The sequence below is a fragment of the Dermacentor albipictus genome, chromosome 3 (assembly GCF_038994185.2).
Source record: "Dermacentor albipictus isolate Rhodes 1998 colony chromosome 3, USDA_Dalb.pri_finalv2, whole genome shotgun sequence".
NCBI lineage: Eukaryota > Metazoa > Arthropoda > Arachnida > Ixodida > Ixodidae > Dermacentor > Dermacentor albipictus.
Window position 1 is genome coordinate 182,809,313 of NC_091823.1, and position 14,715 is coordinate 182,824,027.

At 44.9% G+C, this 14,715-nt stretch overlaps 1 protein-coding gene across 4 annotated transcripts in view; it reads left to right on the forward strand.

Moving 5' to 3' along the window:
* l(2)k09913 (lethal (2) k09913) overlaps positions 1 to 14,715 on the forward strand; it is a 121,119-nt gene that overhangs the window by 22,812 nt on the left and 83,592 nt on the right. The gene's annotated exons all lie outside the window — the stretch shown is intronic.

A 14,715-nucleotide genomic window follows, 5' to 3' on the forward strand; every position in this document is an offset into this window, starting at 1 on the left:
TAAGGAATGCAGGCCAAACTTTTTAACGGTTCATGGACAGCGCCGTCCGGGGCGTCGACTTCTGCAAGGTTTACCTGGGGCACGCCACCGCAATGACAGTGGTCACAAAAATCCCCTTCTTGACGCAGGTTCTCGTCCTGTGGTTCGTATTGTCGCTTCGGCTGAGCTTCCACAGCAGCAACACGTTTCTGGCTTATCACCAAAGTGCACCCACCCAGATGCTACCCATGGCCCTGAACGATTCTTCGCAAGTCACCTCACACAGGCCGTTCCTTGCCACAGTCCGGTTTTTCGTCTGGCAACATTGTGCAACTATGCATGAGGGACAGCCGCATCGTCTACATATTGCACCACTGGACTGGGGCCAGTTGGGGCACGCCACTGCAACGACAGTGGTCACGAAAATCCCCTTCTTGAAGCAGGTTCTCGTCCTGTGGTTCATATTGTTGCTTCGGCTGAGCTTCCACAGCAGCAACACGTTTCTGGCTTATCACCAAAGCGCACCCACCCAGATGCTACCCATGGCCCTGAACGATTCTTCGCAAGCCACCTCACACAGGCCGTTCCTTGCCACAGTCCGGTTTTTCGTCTGGCAACATTGTGCAACTATGCACGAGGGACAGCCACATCGTCTACCTATTGCACCACTGGACTGGGGCCAGTTGGGGCACGCCACTGCAACGACAGTGGTCACGAAAATCCCCTTCTTGAAGCAGGTTCTCGTCCTGTGGTTCACATTGTCGCTTCGGCTGAGCTTCCACAGCAGCAACACGTTTCTGGCTTATCACCAAAGCGCACCCACCCAGATGCTACCCATGGCCCTTAACGATTCTTCGCAAGTCACCTCACACAGGCCGTTTCTTGCCACAGTCCGGTTTTTCGTCTGGCAACATTGTGCAACTATGCACGAGGGACAGCCGCATCGTCTACATATTGCACCACTGGACTGGGGCCAGTTGGGGCACGCCACTGCAACGACAGTGGTCACGAAAATCCCCTTCTTGAAGCAGGTTCTCGTCCTGTGGTTCATATTGTCGCTTCGGCTGAGCTTCCACAGCAGCAACACGTTTCTGGCTTATCACCAAAGCGCACCCACCCAGATGCTACCCATGGCTCTGAATGATTCTTCGCAAGTCACCTCACACAGGCCGTTCCTTGCCACAGTCCGGTTTTTCGTCTGGCAACATTGTGCAACTATGCACGAGGGACAGCCGCATCGTCTACATATTGCACCACTGGACTGGGGCCAGTTGGGGCACGCCACTGCAACGACAGTGGTCACGAAAATCCCCTTCTTGAAGCAGGTTCTCGTCCTGTGGTTCATATTGTCGCTTCGGCTGAGCTTCCACAGCAGCAACACGTTTCTGGCTTATCACCAAAGCGCACCCACCCAGATGCTACCCATGGCTCTGAACGATTCTTCGCAAGTCACCTCACACAGGCCGTTCCTTGCCACAGTCAGGTTTTTCGTCTGGCAACATTGTGCAACTATGCACGAGGGACAGCCGCATCGTCTACATATTGCACCACTGGACTGGGGCCAGTTGGGGCACGCCACTGCAACGACAGTGGTCACGAAAATCCCCTTCTTGAAGCAGGTTCTCGTCCTGTGGTTCATATTGTCGCTTCGGCTGAGCTTCCACAGCAGCAACACGTTTCTGGCTTATCACCAAAGCGCACCCACCCAGATGCTACCCATGGCTCTGAACGATTCTTCGCAAGTCACCTCACACAGGCCGTTCCTTGCCACAGTCCGGTTTTTCGTCTGGCAACATTGTGCAACTATGCACGAGGGACAGCCGCATCGACTACATATTGCACCACCGGACTGGAGCCAGTTGGGGCACGCCACTGCAACGACAGTGGTCACGAAAATGCCCTTCTTGACGCAGGTCAGTTACCTTCCGATTGTGGCTTGTGTTCGCTCTGGAAATTGCTGTTTTCTTGCGGTGTCGTGCCCTCCTTGTGGTATTGAAACTTGTTGTGGGCTGTTGTGTGAAATGTTATCTCTATACATCAATGCTAAAACAATTATTCTGCTCTTGTTGCTGTCGGGAGATGTAGAATTAAACCCAGGGCCAGATGACGTTTCACCGCCGTCCATTGAAACTATTGCAAAGGCCATATCTCGCATAGAAACATCACAAAGCTCTGTTCTGTCTGAACTTTCTTTAATCTGAGCATCACAGAATGGCAACGAGACTCTCGTGACCAGCCTTTTGGCTCGTGTTGATGCCCTGGAGAAGATTGTCCAGTCGACTCAAACGAAATAGGTTGAAAGGCGGACGTGAATGGTAGCCTTACAAAACTTTCCACTGAAGTCACAGTTCTTACCGAAAAATGCGATGATGCAGAAAATCGCGTGCGTCGTTCAAACATACTTTTTTGTCGACTTCAAGACACAAAGGGTGAGACTTGGCTTGAGTCCCAGACAAAAATAGTATCATTCTGCGCCGAGAAACTCGGTTTATCCGTTAGTACAGACGACTTGGAGCGTGCACACTGACTTGGTCACTGCCAGCAGGACAAAACTAGGCCTATTGTAAAATATGCAAGATTTAAAAATAAATCGAAACTTCTTGCAGTGGCTTCTAAGCTCCCGGGCACGAATTTTTCGATTCGCGAGGACTACTCAGCCAGAGTTCGACAGGTGCGAAGGAAACTTCATCTTCATGGACAACAGAATGGCAGATCATTTAAACTTTGCTTTGACAGGCTGCTGCTTGATGGCAAGCAATTCATGTACAATGCTGAATCTGATTGTATACTAGTTGAATTGAGGGAAAAGCAGTCACTGCGTCTCTCCAGGCATGCGCGTCCCTCTTTCCACCCCCCCCCCCCATACCTGCCTCGCCTCGATTACTGTCCCTGTTTATCAAAATATGTCGGTCTTGCTCGCACACATGCGTAGTTATCTGCCTAAGAAAGACACCCTAGAATATATTTTGAAAGAACAATACTGACCTCGCTGTACTTCGGGATTTTGGCTTTATCCAAATATTGCTGACCACGAGCTACTAAATGATAGCCAAACATACGCTGTTCACAGCCTTGACAGGTTGGGGTGCAGGGGAGGTGGCATTTTGATTTTTGTGAAAGAAAGTGTTCCTTCATATGTCACCAAATTGAACTGTCAACAGGAAATTTTGTGTGTAAATATATCACTTCGGTCAAGTATGACTGTGATTATTGCTTGTTATCGTGCTCCTGACTGTGATGTTTCTTTCAACCATGAACTAAATTCTGTACTAGCAAATCTTTACTCACGCTTCTGGTCTGCGAATTTTATGCTCTGTGACGATTTTAATTTCCCGGACATTAACTTAGCAGATCTAGAGGCACATAACCGGCAATCCAAAGATTTTCTTGACACAATCTTTACATTCAACTTTACTCAGATGGTTAATATGGCAACCCAGGGAGGAGAACATTCTAGACCTTGTCCTTGTTTCTAACCCCAAAATAATAAAATCGCTGTCATCCATTGCTGATCTCATCATCATCATCATCATCAGCCTGGTTACGCCCACTGCAGGGCAAAGGCCTCTCCCATATTTCTCCAACAACCCCGGTCATGTACTAATTGTGGCCATGCCGTCCCTGCAAACTTCTTAATCTCATCCGCCCACCTAACTTTCTGCCGTCGCCTGCTACGCTTCCCTTCCCTTGGAATCCAGTCCGTAACCCTTAATGACCATCGGTTATCTTCCCTCCTCATTACATGTCCTGCCCATGCCCATTTCTTTTTCTTGATTTCAACTAAGATGTCATTAACTCGCGTTTGTTCCCTCACCCACTCTGCTCTTTTCTTATCCCTTAACGTTACACCTATCATTTTTCTTTCCATAGCTCGTTGCGTCGTCCTCAATTTGAGTAGAACCCTTTTCGTAAGCCTCCAGGTTTCTGCCCCGTAGGTGAGTACTGGTAAGACACAGCTATTATACACTTTTCTCTTAAGGGATAATGGCAACCTGCTGTTCATGATCTGAGATTGCCTGCCAAACGCACCCCAGCCCATTTTTATTCTTCTGATTATTTCTGTCTCATGATCCGGATCCGCAGTCGCTACTTGCCCTAAGTAGATGTATTCCCTTACGACTTCCAGTGCCTCGCTGCCTATTGTAAACTGCTGTTCTCTTCCGAGACTGTTAAACATTACTTTAGTTTTCTGCAGATTAATTTTTAGACCCACTCTTCTGCTTTGCCTCTCCAGGTCAGTGAGCATGCATTGCAGTTGGTACCCTGAGTTACTAAGCAAGGCAATATCATCAGCGAATCGCAAGTTACTAAGGTATTCTCCATTAACTTTTATCCCCATTTCTTCCCAATCCAGGTCTCTGAATACCTCCTGTAAACACGCTGTGAATAGCATTGGAGAGATCGTATTTCCCTGCCTGACGCCTTTCTTTATTGGAATTTTGTTGCTTTCTTTATGGAGGACTATGGTGGCTGTGGAGCCGCTATAGATATTTTTCAGTATTTTTACATACGGCTCGTCTACACCCTGATTTCGTAATGCCTCCATGACTGCTGAGGTTTCGACAGAATCAAATGCTTTCTCGTAATCAATGAAAGCTATATATAAGGGTTGGTTATATTCCGCACATTTCTCTATCACCTGATTGATAGTGTGAATATGATCTATTGTTGAGTAGCCTTTACGGAATCCTGCCTGGTCCTTTGCTTGACAGAAGTCTAAGGTGTTCCTGATTCTATTTGCGATTACCTTAGTAAATAGTTTGTAGGCAACGGACAGTAAGCTGATTGGTCTATAATTTTTCAAGTCTTTGGCGTCCCCTTTCTTATGGATTAGGATTATGTTAGCATTTTTCCAAGATTCCGGTACGCTCGACGTTATGAGGCATTGCGTATACAGGGTGGCCAGTTTATCTAGAACAATCTGCCCACCATCCTTCAACAAATCTGCTGTTACCTGATCCTCCCCAGCTGCCTTCCCCCTTTGCGTATCTCCCAAGGCTTTCTTTACTTCTTCCGGCGTTACCTGTGGGATTTCGAATTCCTCTAGACTATTTTCTCTTCCATTATGGCACTGATCTAAGCGACCACAAATTACTGGTATTTAATCTCTGCATCGCAGTTCCTTTCAGACAGCCCTCGACGAAACACATTAGGGACTACAACAAAGCAGATTTTAACAAAATTAACACTGAACTGAACACTTTTCAAATTTTTTTCATGAGACTGTGCCTTCTCGTACAGTAGATGAAAACCGGTTGCTATTTAAGAATAAATTATTATGCCTTGTTGAGAGACATGTGCCTCTTGTTCGCACTCGCGGTGATTTAGGAAAACCATGGTTTTCTAACACACTTTGGAGGCTGTCGGGAAGGAAAAACGTCTGTTTCGTGATGCAAAACGCTCTAAATCTTGTTCAAAGTGGGACAAGTACTTCAAATGCCTGCGGAAACACGCTAGCACTTTGAGACAATCCAAAAAGTTCTTCCACCACTATTTGCCTAACATCATACGTGTCAACCCCAAGAAATTTTGGAATATTCTGAAACCAAACAATAGCTCCAATAACATTTCCTTGACCTATCCTGACTGTTCAAACGTGCCGCTTGATCAGCGGTCAGACGTAATTAATGCATATTTTTCTTGTTTTCACTCGTGAGCCTGCACTGAAGGACTTTGATTTGCCCAGCCACGGTTTTCCGCTCACGTTTCCCATTACGTTTAATTCTCAAGGCATTATGAAACTTATTGAAAACCTAAAGATTTCTAGTGGCCCCGGGCCAGATAAACATCACTTCTAAGATACTAAAAGGTACGAAAGCAATTTCCAGTCTAATATTACAAATAATTTTTACCCAGTCCATTACTGATAGTTCATTTCCAAATGACTGGAAGTGAACCGGTACCACTACCTTATATACCGGTAGTGGTACCGGTATATAAGTCAGGCAGTCACTCTGATCCTTCCAACTATCGCCCCATTTCCCTAACGAGTATTCCCTGTAAACACCTCGAACATATCATATATTCGCAAATAGCATGTCATCTTGGTGATCATTCCTTCTTTTTTCACAATCAGCACGGTTTCCGGCCTGGTTTGTCATGCGATACACAGCTTTTTGAATTTATTACTGAACTTCACCTTATATATTATATACCGGTACCACTACCTTATATATTGGTAGTGGTACCGTATATAAGTCAGGCAGCCACTCTGATCCTTCCAACTATCGCCCGTCATCATTTGCCCAACGAGTATTCCCTGTAAACTTCCAGAACATATAATATATTCGCAGATAGCATGTCATCTCAGTGATCATTCCTTTTTTCACAATCAGCATAGTTTCCGGCTTGGTTTGTCATGCGATGCACAGCTTTTTGAATTTATTACTGAACTGCACCTGAACTTAGACTCTCATCACTTCAACCTGACGTCATATATCTAGACTTCGCCAAAGTATTTGACTGTGTTCCCCATCAGTGGCTTTTGGCTAAACATTCATGCCTCAGTCTTGACCCTCTCGCACTGTCATGGATCCGTTGCTTCCTTACTAATCGATTCCAGTACACAGCTATTGGAAGCACTTCTTCCATCATGAACATTGACGCAACATTCTAGTTCGTGGTAGTTCGTGGTGGTTTGTGGCATCAGTTGGTCATTCTCTGTGTCCTTCCACTGGTAGGCAATGATGTCCTGGTTTCTTTGCCACAAGTATTATTCCTTGTCCATCTTGTTGTCAACTTTCATCTCGGGCAAACGCTCATCTTCGTACGGAAAGTTCCGCAGGCAAAAATGCCCATGTCCCGCAATTCTGGCAACAACTTTCGGAGGTAAAAAAGTTATTGAAAAATAACTGAGACTCGGCAGGCACGACATCATCTGCTAATGTTAGAACAATATTCTTGATCCTTCTTTAGAACAATATGCTCCCCTAATGTGTGGTCAAGAGGACTCTCTTTATCTTAGGCTTCATATTGCTTCATGCTTTAGCGTAATTTGAACAAAATCATGCTCTCATCAACTGCAGGATGTGTTGATGAGCTGTATTCGGCCTGAATCATGTTGATCAGTGGACGCATTTTATGTGTGCGATCAAACTCTTTGTCACCATAGCTTGGCATTGTGGTGGTGTTCAGATGAAAACAATTGCATATCATTTGAAATTGCTTGTATGTCATATAACTTGGACAATTTCTTTGACATAGAGTAAGCTGTTGGAACACGGGTACATTTGAAGTTATGCCTGTGGTTCATCATCATCATCAGCCTGGTTACGCCCACTGCAGGGCAAAGGCCTCTCCCATATTTCTCCAACAACCCCGGTCATGTACTAATTGTGGCCATGCCGTCCCTGCAAACTTCTTAATCTCATCCGCCCACCTAACTTTCTGCCGTCCCCTGCTACGCTTCCCTTCCCTTGGGATCCAGTCCGTAACCCTTAATGACCATCGGTTATCTTCCCTCCTCATTACATGTCCTGCCCATGCCCATTTCTTTTTCTTGATTTCAACTAAGATGTCATTAACTCGCGTTTGTTCCCTCACCCAACCTGCTCTTTTCTTATCCCTTAACGTTACACCTATCATTCTTCTTTCCATAGCTCGTTGCGTCGTCCTCAGTTTGAGTAGAACCCTTTTCGTAAGCCTCCAGGTTTCTGCCCCGTAGGTGAGTACTGGTAAGACACAGCTATTATATACTTTTCTCTTGAGGGATAATGGCAACCTGCTGTTCATGATCTGTGAATGCCTGCCAAATGCACCCCAGCCCATTCTTATTCTTCTGATTATTTCCGTCTCATGATCCGGATCCGCCGTCACTACCTGCCCTAAGTAGATGTATTCCCTTACGACTTCCAGTGCCTCGCTGCCTATTGTAAATTGCTGTTCTCTTCCGAGACTGTTAAGCATTACTTTAGTTTTCTGCAGATTAATTTTTAGACCCACTCTTCTGCTTTGCCTCTCCAGGTCAGTGAGCATGCATTGCAATTGGTCGCCTGAGTTACTAAGCAAGGCAATATCATCAGCGAATCGCAAGTTACTAAGGTATTCTCCATTAACTTTTATCCCCAATTCTTCCCAATCCAGGTCTCTGAATACCTCCTGTAAACACGCTGTGAATAGCATTGGAGATATCGTATCTCTCTGCCTGACGCCTTTCTTTATTGGGATTTTGTTGCTTGCTTTATGGAGAACTACGGTGGCTGTGGAGTCGCTATAGATATCTTTCAGTATTTTTACATACGGCTCTTCTACACCCTGATTCCGTAATGCCTCCATGACTGCTGAGGTTTCGACAGAATCAAACGCTTTCTCGTAATCAGTGAAAGCTATATATAAGGGTTGGTTATATTCCGCACATTTCTCTATCACCTGATTGATAGTGTGAATATGATGCCTGAATATGAATATATGAATATAATATATATAATATATATAATATGAATATGAATATATAATATGAATATGAATATAATATATGAATATATGCCTGTGGTTAGATGCTCACAAATATCAGCATTCTCATACAAGCTTCTAGGTCGTCGCGTGTCAATGGCACCCATCCCCTTCACTGTGTCTGCTTGACGTAGAGGTTTGTCTGCTCGACAGTATGGTCCAACACCTCATTATCGAAATGGAAGAGAATGCGCCAAGGACAGTGCTCATCTGGCTAAGCCTCTGGGAGGTGTGATTCATTGGCGTAAGCATGCTAACTATAGACGTATCTCAGTGCAGCGCTTCGGAATCGCCTTCAGCATCTGGTTTCGAAACAGTGCCTTTCCTTTTTTTTTTTTCATTTTACATGCATGTTGTGGACACTGTCCTTTTTTCTGCATGCTTGAGCAGCCAGCAGGAGCTTGTTCCTTGAAATCACTTTTATTCTCGCTGTACTCATCGGGTAGTGGTTCCGAAACCTCATCTTAAGTGTGCTCAAAATCCTCATCATCTCTATGTTAGCATTTTCTGCCATTCTCCAGAATAACTCCTTAATTGTTTCTTCAACCGTGAGATACATGTTTCTTCCTGCCTTTAGAAAAAAGGAAAAAATCAGTACAGATTGAATGGCCACCACGTGATCGCTACACTAAGCTTAACGTGCAACAGGTGAATCGCATTGCTTTTCATAAAACACAATTTGTTTATCTATACATGCTTAAACATTACGAAATATTGCTGTTAGACAAGATTTATTCGCCAGACATTTCTTCTTGCTTGAATGTAGCTCACAAGCATAAAAAAATTTGAAACTCTGATGAAACATGCATGGGAAAAAACAAAAACTACTTGTAGCATGCTTCCATCTAGCGGCATTGCCACGAAAATGCATACAGAATGTTCTATTATATTCGATAGATTGAGCTAGTGGCCCATATATGACAGCGCAAGTTTTGTTATCGAGCTACAGTGCTGTGAACATGAAATGAAAAGTGGGACAAGTGTGTCTCGTTGTCCAACAAAGGCTTAAATTGAGGTTTTATGCAGCCTTGCTTGATTATTTTGACATTTTAAACCTCAAAGTGTGCTCTTTGAATAATTTCTGTTCATGTTCTCGATCAATCTTTTTTTATTGCTATCACATTGAGTGCTTTGTTTCTTGCTTTCCTTCTTTCTCAATTCACTAGTGCACCTTTACCAAGGCTTATAGTAGGTGTTCATGGGCACTTAAAAAATAAAAGAATTGAACTGAATGTTCTTGGATGGACTGCTTGTTTTTAGATATTTGCTAGTCATTAAGTACAAAATGTTTAGGTAATTACATCTGCTGCTCCACAATTGAATTCTTCTGTCGCCTGCACATGTTCTAAAGCATACCGTATTTACTCGAATCTAACGCACACTTTCTTCCCTATAAAACAGGTCCAAAAATTGTGTGTGCGTTAGGATCGAGTACGACCCTGAATCTGTGTTACCATATCGCCATCAGCATTTCAAAATAGCTGCCTTGTATGCGCTTCAAGCCTAGCTGCCATAGCTTCCTCCATGTGCTGTAGCACGTATGCTTAGGTTGTTCCACCGTCCCTCTTCCCATTTTCTACATTTGCTCTATCAGCATGGAAGTGCCGACTACGAAGACATGCCGAGTATTCATCACGATGCTGCAATTAAAAGGAAAGTGATCATGTGTACGGAGACGGATGGAAATCGGGCTGCATCAAGCATGCATGTTCTCAAGACTGGCCTGCGGGACTGGGTGCAAACAAGACAGACATTCTACTCCGGTTGCTGCTGCATAGGCACGGCCGTGTGGCCTCTATCTTGAAAGCGATCTGCGATGGAGACAGTCTAAGCACCTATGCGTACCGTGCTGTGTTCTCGTCGCTTCATTCCCATTGAAGGGAGAGGCCGCACAAAAGTAAATTTGCTCGCACCTGCTATTGCACATTCTGATGTGTCATACCGAACATTCTCATAAAAAGTTTCCACGGTCATTGAGTGAGATGTGTTCACATTTGCTTGTGTGCACTTAACACCATGCTTGTTAATTTAGTTAGTAAGTGAATGTTTAAAAAAGTTGGTACGGCTGATAAAACTACTGTCCTTACTTTTGCACGTGACGTCACATCCGCCCGCGCTGCTGCATCCGTGCCATGTTGGAGCACCGCGCGCGCCGCGCTTGCATTGGCTGATGTTGTGCCCTGTAGTGTTGCTGTCTCACTGAATTTTCTAAGCAGATGTCGCTGCTCTTCGCAATAAATGCTGCCCGTTTACAGTAGACCTGTGTTTAACGAGGCATATTACGCAGGACTGATTGGGCCAGTGCATGCATGATATCAAGAAAAAGTAAAACTGTGTGACGATGTGGACCTGTACGCGTTGCGACGGGGTATGGATACGATGATGGAAATCAGCGCTTTCCCCGAGTTCTCGCACAGAGACGTTGTAAACTACTTGGTTTTCTCTTCAAGCTTTGCAATACTGGATGATATGAAGGCTTATAAATCGCTTGAATCCCACAAATACTTCACAAGCGGTTAAGTAAAAACACTGTTGGCGAAGTGGCTGCAAGGAGAAAAGGTGCTCCTACTGGGAGAGGTAAGCTGGAGCCCCTGTTTTCAGCCCTGCATTTTGTGTAGGACATTCAGAGGCATTCCCTGGTTAGTCAGTGGTGTGTGCAGGAGACACACAAGATTGGAGCTTGGTGCAGAGAGGAAACCAACTGATACTGTGCATTTAACAATCATGCAAAACCAGGGTTCACGTGCTGGGGTCAGAAAATCTTAAAACAAAACATTGCAGCTTATGCGAGTATTTTGTGGCTGGGAGAATGCAGTGCGTGCTTGCTCTGCTTTATTTGGATATATCTGCATTGTATACATTATGTATGTTTTTAAATCAACACTTTCATTTTTCCTTGATTGGCTTTAGAAGGAAGAATGCACAGTGGTGCATGCTTGCTATGCTTTTTTTGGATATCTGTGCATTGTGTACATGATATATGTTTTGATCTCAACAGTTTTAGTTTTCCCTTGAACGGTTTTGCAGGTGAACCACTCGCAACGACTCGGCAAACGTCTGCTTAAAGTGTGAATTCTTTGTAAAGACAGTGGTAATGTGTTGACTACACACTTTACATGCATGGCGGGTGAGGGAGAAGCTTGCTCGCATGTTGTTGCCGGTTTGTTTGCCATTGACACGGGTGTGAGAATGAGGAACAACTCGGTTAGCTGCACTCAAAAGAGCAACATTTGGCTCTCTGCTTATGTGGAAAAGGTTCAGTTCAAAAGATTGAAAGACGTTAATTTTGCATCTGTCAAAGAAAAAAATGGCAGCTTGATGATAGGATTGAGAGCACCCCCACAAACAAGAAAGCGATAAAACAAAGATTTTGTGTGCCACCAGCCTCACCAGAATAAATTGAACACCTGTGCAGTGTCTTCAAAAAAGTGGTGTTGTTCCTGCAATTCTTTCCATGCTGCCTGGCCATTCCACTGGCTTCAAGGAACCGGTGCCCAGACATCAAGCACATCTTCGAAATTTGTATATGGATGATGCTTTGGCAGATAGACTCGACACCCTCGTTGACAAGGCCAACCAGTTTTTGAGCACACTTCATGTCACCAAGGAAACAGTGAAGTTGATTGAATCAAAAACTAACAACCAGAACAGTTCACCTGACTGGTACCTTTACCAAGCCGGTAGAGTGACAGCACTTGTAATGAAAACTGTCTGCCGAACAGCTCTAGATAATCCTAGCCTCCCTGTCGGTCACCGCTGCAAACCTAACGACGGAAGCAGTAGAATGCTGGGCTCCAGTGATGTTCGTGCCACAACCAAGAATATTTCTTAGATATGTGGATAACTGCTTTTGTGTGATAAAGAAGGATGCCCTAGATGCTTTTTCTTTTATCACATTTAAACTTGATAGAACATGCCATAGAGTTTATGGTTGAATTGGAGGAGGATCATCACTTGCCTTTTCTGAATGTTATGGTGCAACAGGGAGGGACAGGACTTCGTTTAAAGGTGTTCCGAAAACTTATGCACACGGCACCCTACTTGAACTTCATGTCAATTCATCCTGCTTGCAACAAACACTCCATTGCTGCATCACTCATACAACATTCGCAACAAACCTGCAGTTCTCCTAAATACCTAAAAAAAAAGATTTGGAAGCCATTCATCTTGAACTTTTATACAACAGCTATCCTACTACATTTTTGGCTTCAGTGTAGCGCCACCTATCCCGCCCGCCTGGTGCTTCCTCCACCACATTTGCTCCTTGTAAACGTGCTGCGATACCTTATGCTCCCGGTACTAGTGAAGTCTTAGCCTGTATGCTTCGTTCTTTTGATGTGCATGTTGCACATGCACCAGCAAAAAAAAGTTGAAAAACGTGCTTGTAAATGTCAAAGACAAGCTTTCGAAAGAAAGGTACCCAGGTGCTGTGTACAACATTCCTTGTGCAGACTGTAGTTACATCTACATCGGCAAGATGGGCAACTTTCAAAGGCACATCAAGGAACACTGTCATGATGTCAAAAAACAAAAAGTTTCTTCTAACGTTCTTGCTGAGCATTCTGTAACAGAAGGACATGATATTGACTGGGGTAAGGCACATATGCTAGCCACTGAAAGTAATCTAACCCTGCGTTTGCATCTCGAGTCTATACTAATCTCAATTAATACCACGCTGAACCGTAGTGATGGCAGCCTTCCTTCTGTTTATGCCCGCTGTCTGTGCCATCTATTCACATGTACATTATGATCTCCCCTTTCCTTTACTTCAATTGTGAACAAGGCCCCCATATGGGAGCCGAAACGTCTTGGTTTCTTTTCTTTTAATGTTTTTGGTTGGTGTCCATTTTACCCTCGACTATGAGCAATCCCGACTAGATGAGATTTTGTCGAACTCTTGATTTCAAGTTCCTAGCCTCTCACTATGAAACTAATATGATACCCAGAAAAATCGCTAAAGACTCCTGCCATTGCCTGGGGTTTGGAGCATAAACGGTATGCACTGAAGACCTATGAAAATTGGCACAAGCAAAAGCACGACAATTTTAAGTGTTGTATATCTGAAACTCAGTACCTCATATCCATAGCAACACCAGATGACCTGATTTTATGCTCATGCTGTGGAAAAGGCTTAGCCGAAGTTAAATTTTCGTATTTGCTGCATAATGCTACCTCATTTACTAAGGCTAGGTCATGTTTGACAGACATCAGTGGAACTCTGCAGCTTCCTAGGCAGCACGAGTATTACGGTCGAACCTCGATATATCGAACAGCGCGGTGATCGCAAAATAGTTCGATATAGCCAGAATTCGATATATGAAATCACGTAGAAAACTAGCACAAATCAATCAGTGAACCAATCGTGGCGCAATAGATTCGTGGTGCAATAGATACTCACATGAAGCTTCAAACAAAGTATTTATTTAGTTCGCTGAAAGTACTGAAGTACAGCGTAGCCTGCTTCATATTGGCAACCGCGTGTTTGACCACGGCGTCCTCAACATAGTCCAAACGGTCCACAAGAGACAGTCCAGTCCCTTCTATTGCGCCGCAGTAGCGGCGTACAACGGCCAAAGCAGCTGCAGCCTCAGTTGCAGTCGGGAGTGGGGCAACATCAGCGCTTTGCTGGATCAGCCTCGGCAGCGTCTTCGTTTGGCCGCTCAGCAGTTACTTGTGCAGCGATCTCCACGTCTGTTAACTCCGCCACTGTTCCGGTGCTGTCGTCACCGCCAACGAAGTCCTCAATGCACATGCTGTGGGGCTCAGCACCGACAAAGCGCTCGAACTGGCTCCAGGTTCCTTCAAGCTGGCATTCTTCCTCTGTACCATCTAACGTCAAATCTTCGGTTGCTTCCTCGGAAGCTTCTTCAATGCAGGTCACGAAACCCGCATGCCGAAAGCAGTGAACTTCTCGGCGCCGAGAATGAACGCAAAGTTCTTGGCCTTCTGCTGTAGCATTGGTCCCGATAAAGGAATATTCCGGCCCCTTACGTCGATAAACCATTTGTACAACGCCTTCTCGACGTCTTAAAGGCAGCTTTGCGCACCCGCCGTGCGCCTGAGTGCTGGTTCTGTTCCGCCTTGGCCTTCATGTCACTCTTATTTTTCAGCAGAGTGCTCAAAGTACTCCTTGGGATGTTGAAAGCTTCGGCGACGCTCGCTTTCTTTTCTCTGTTTTCAACGTGCTGTATCACTTCCAATTTCACAGCAAAGGTCAGGGTCGTACGCTTCTTCGCGTTTGCAGCCATCACACCAACCACGACAGGCCTACGCCACACACACACG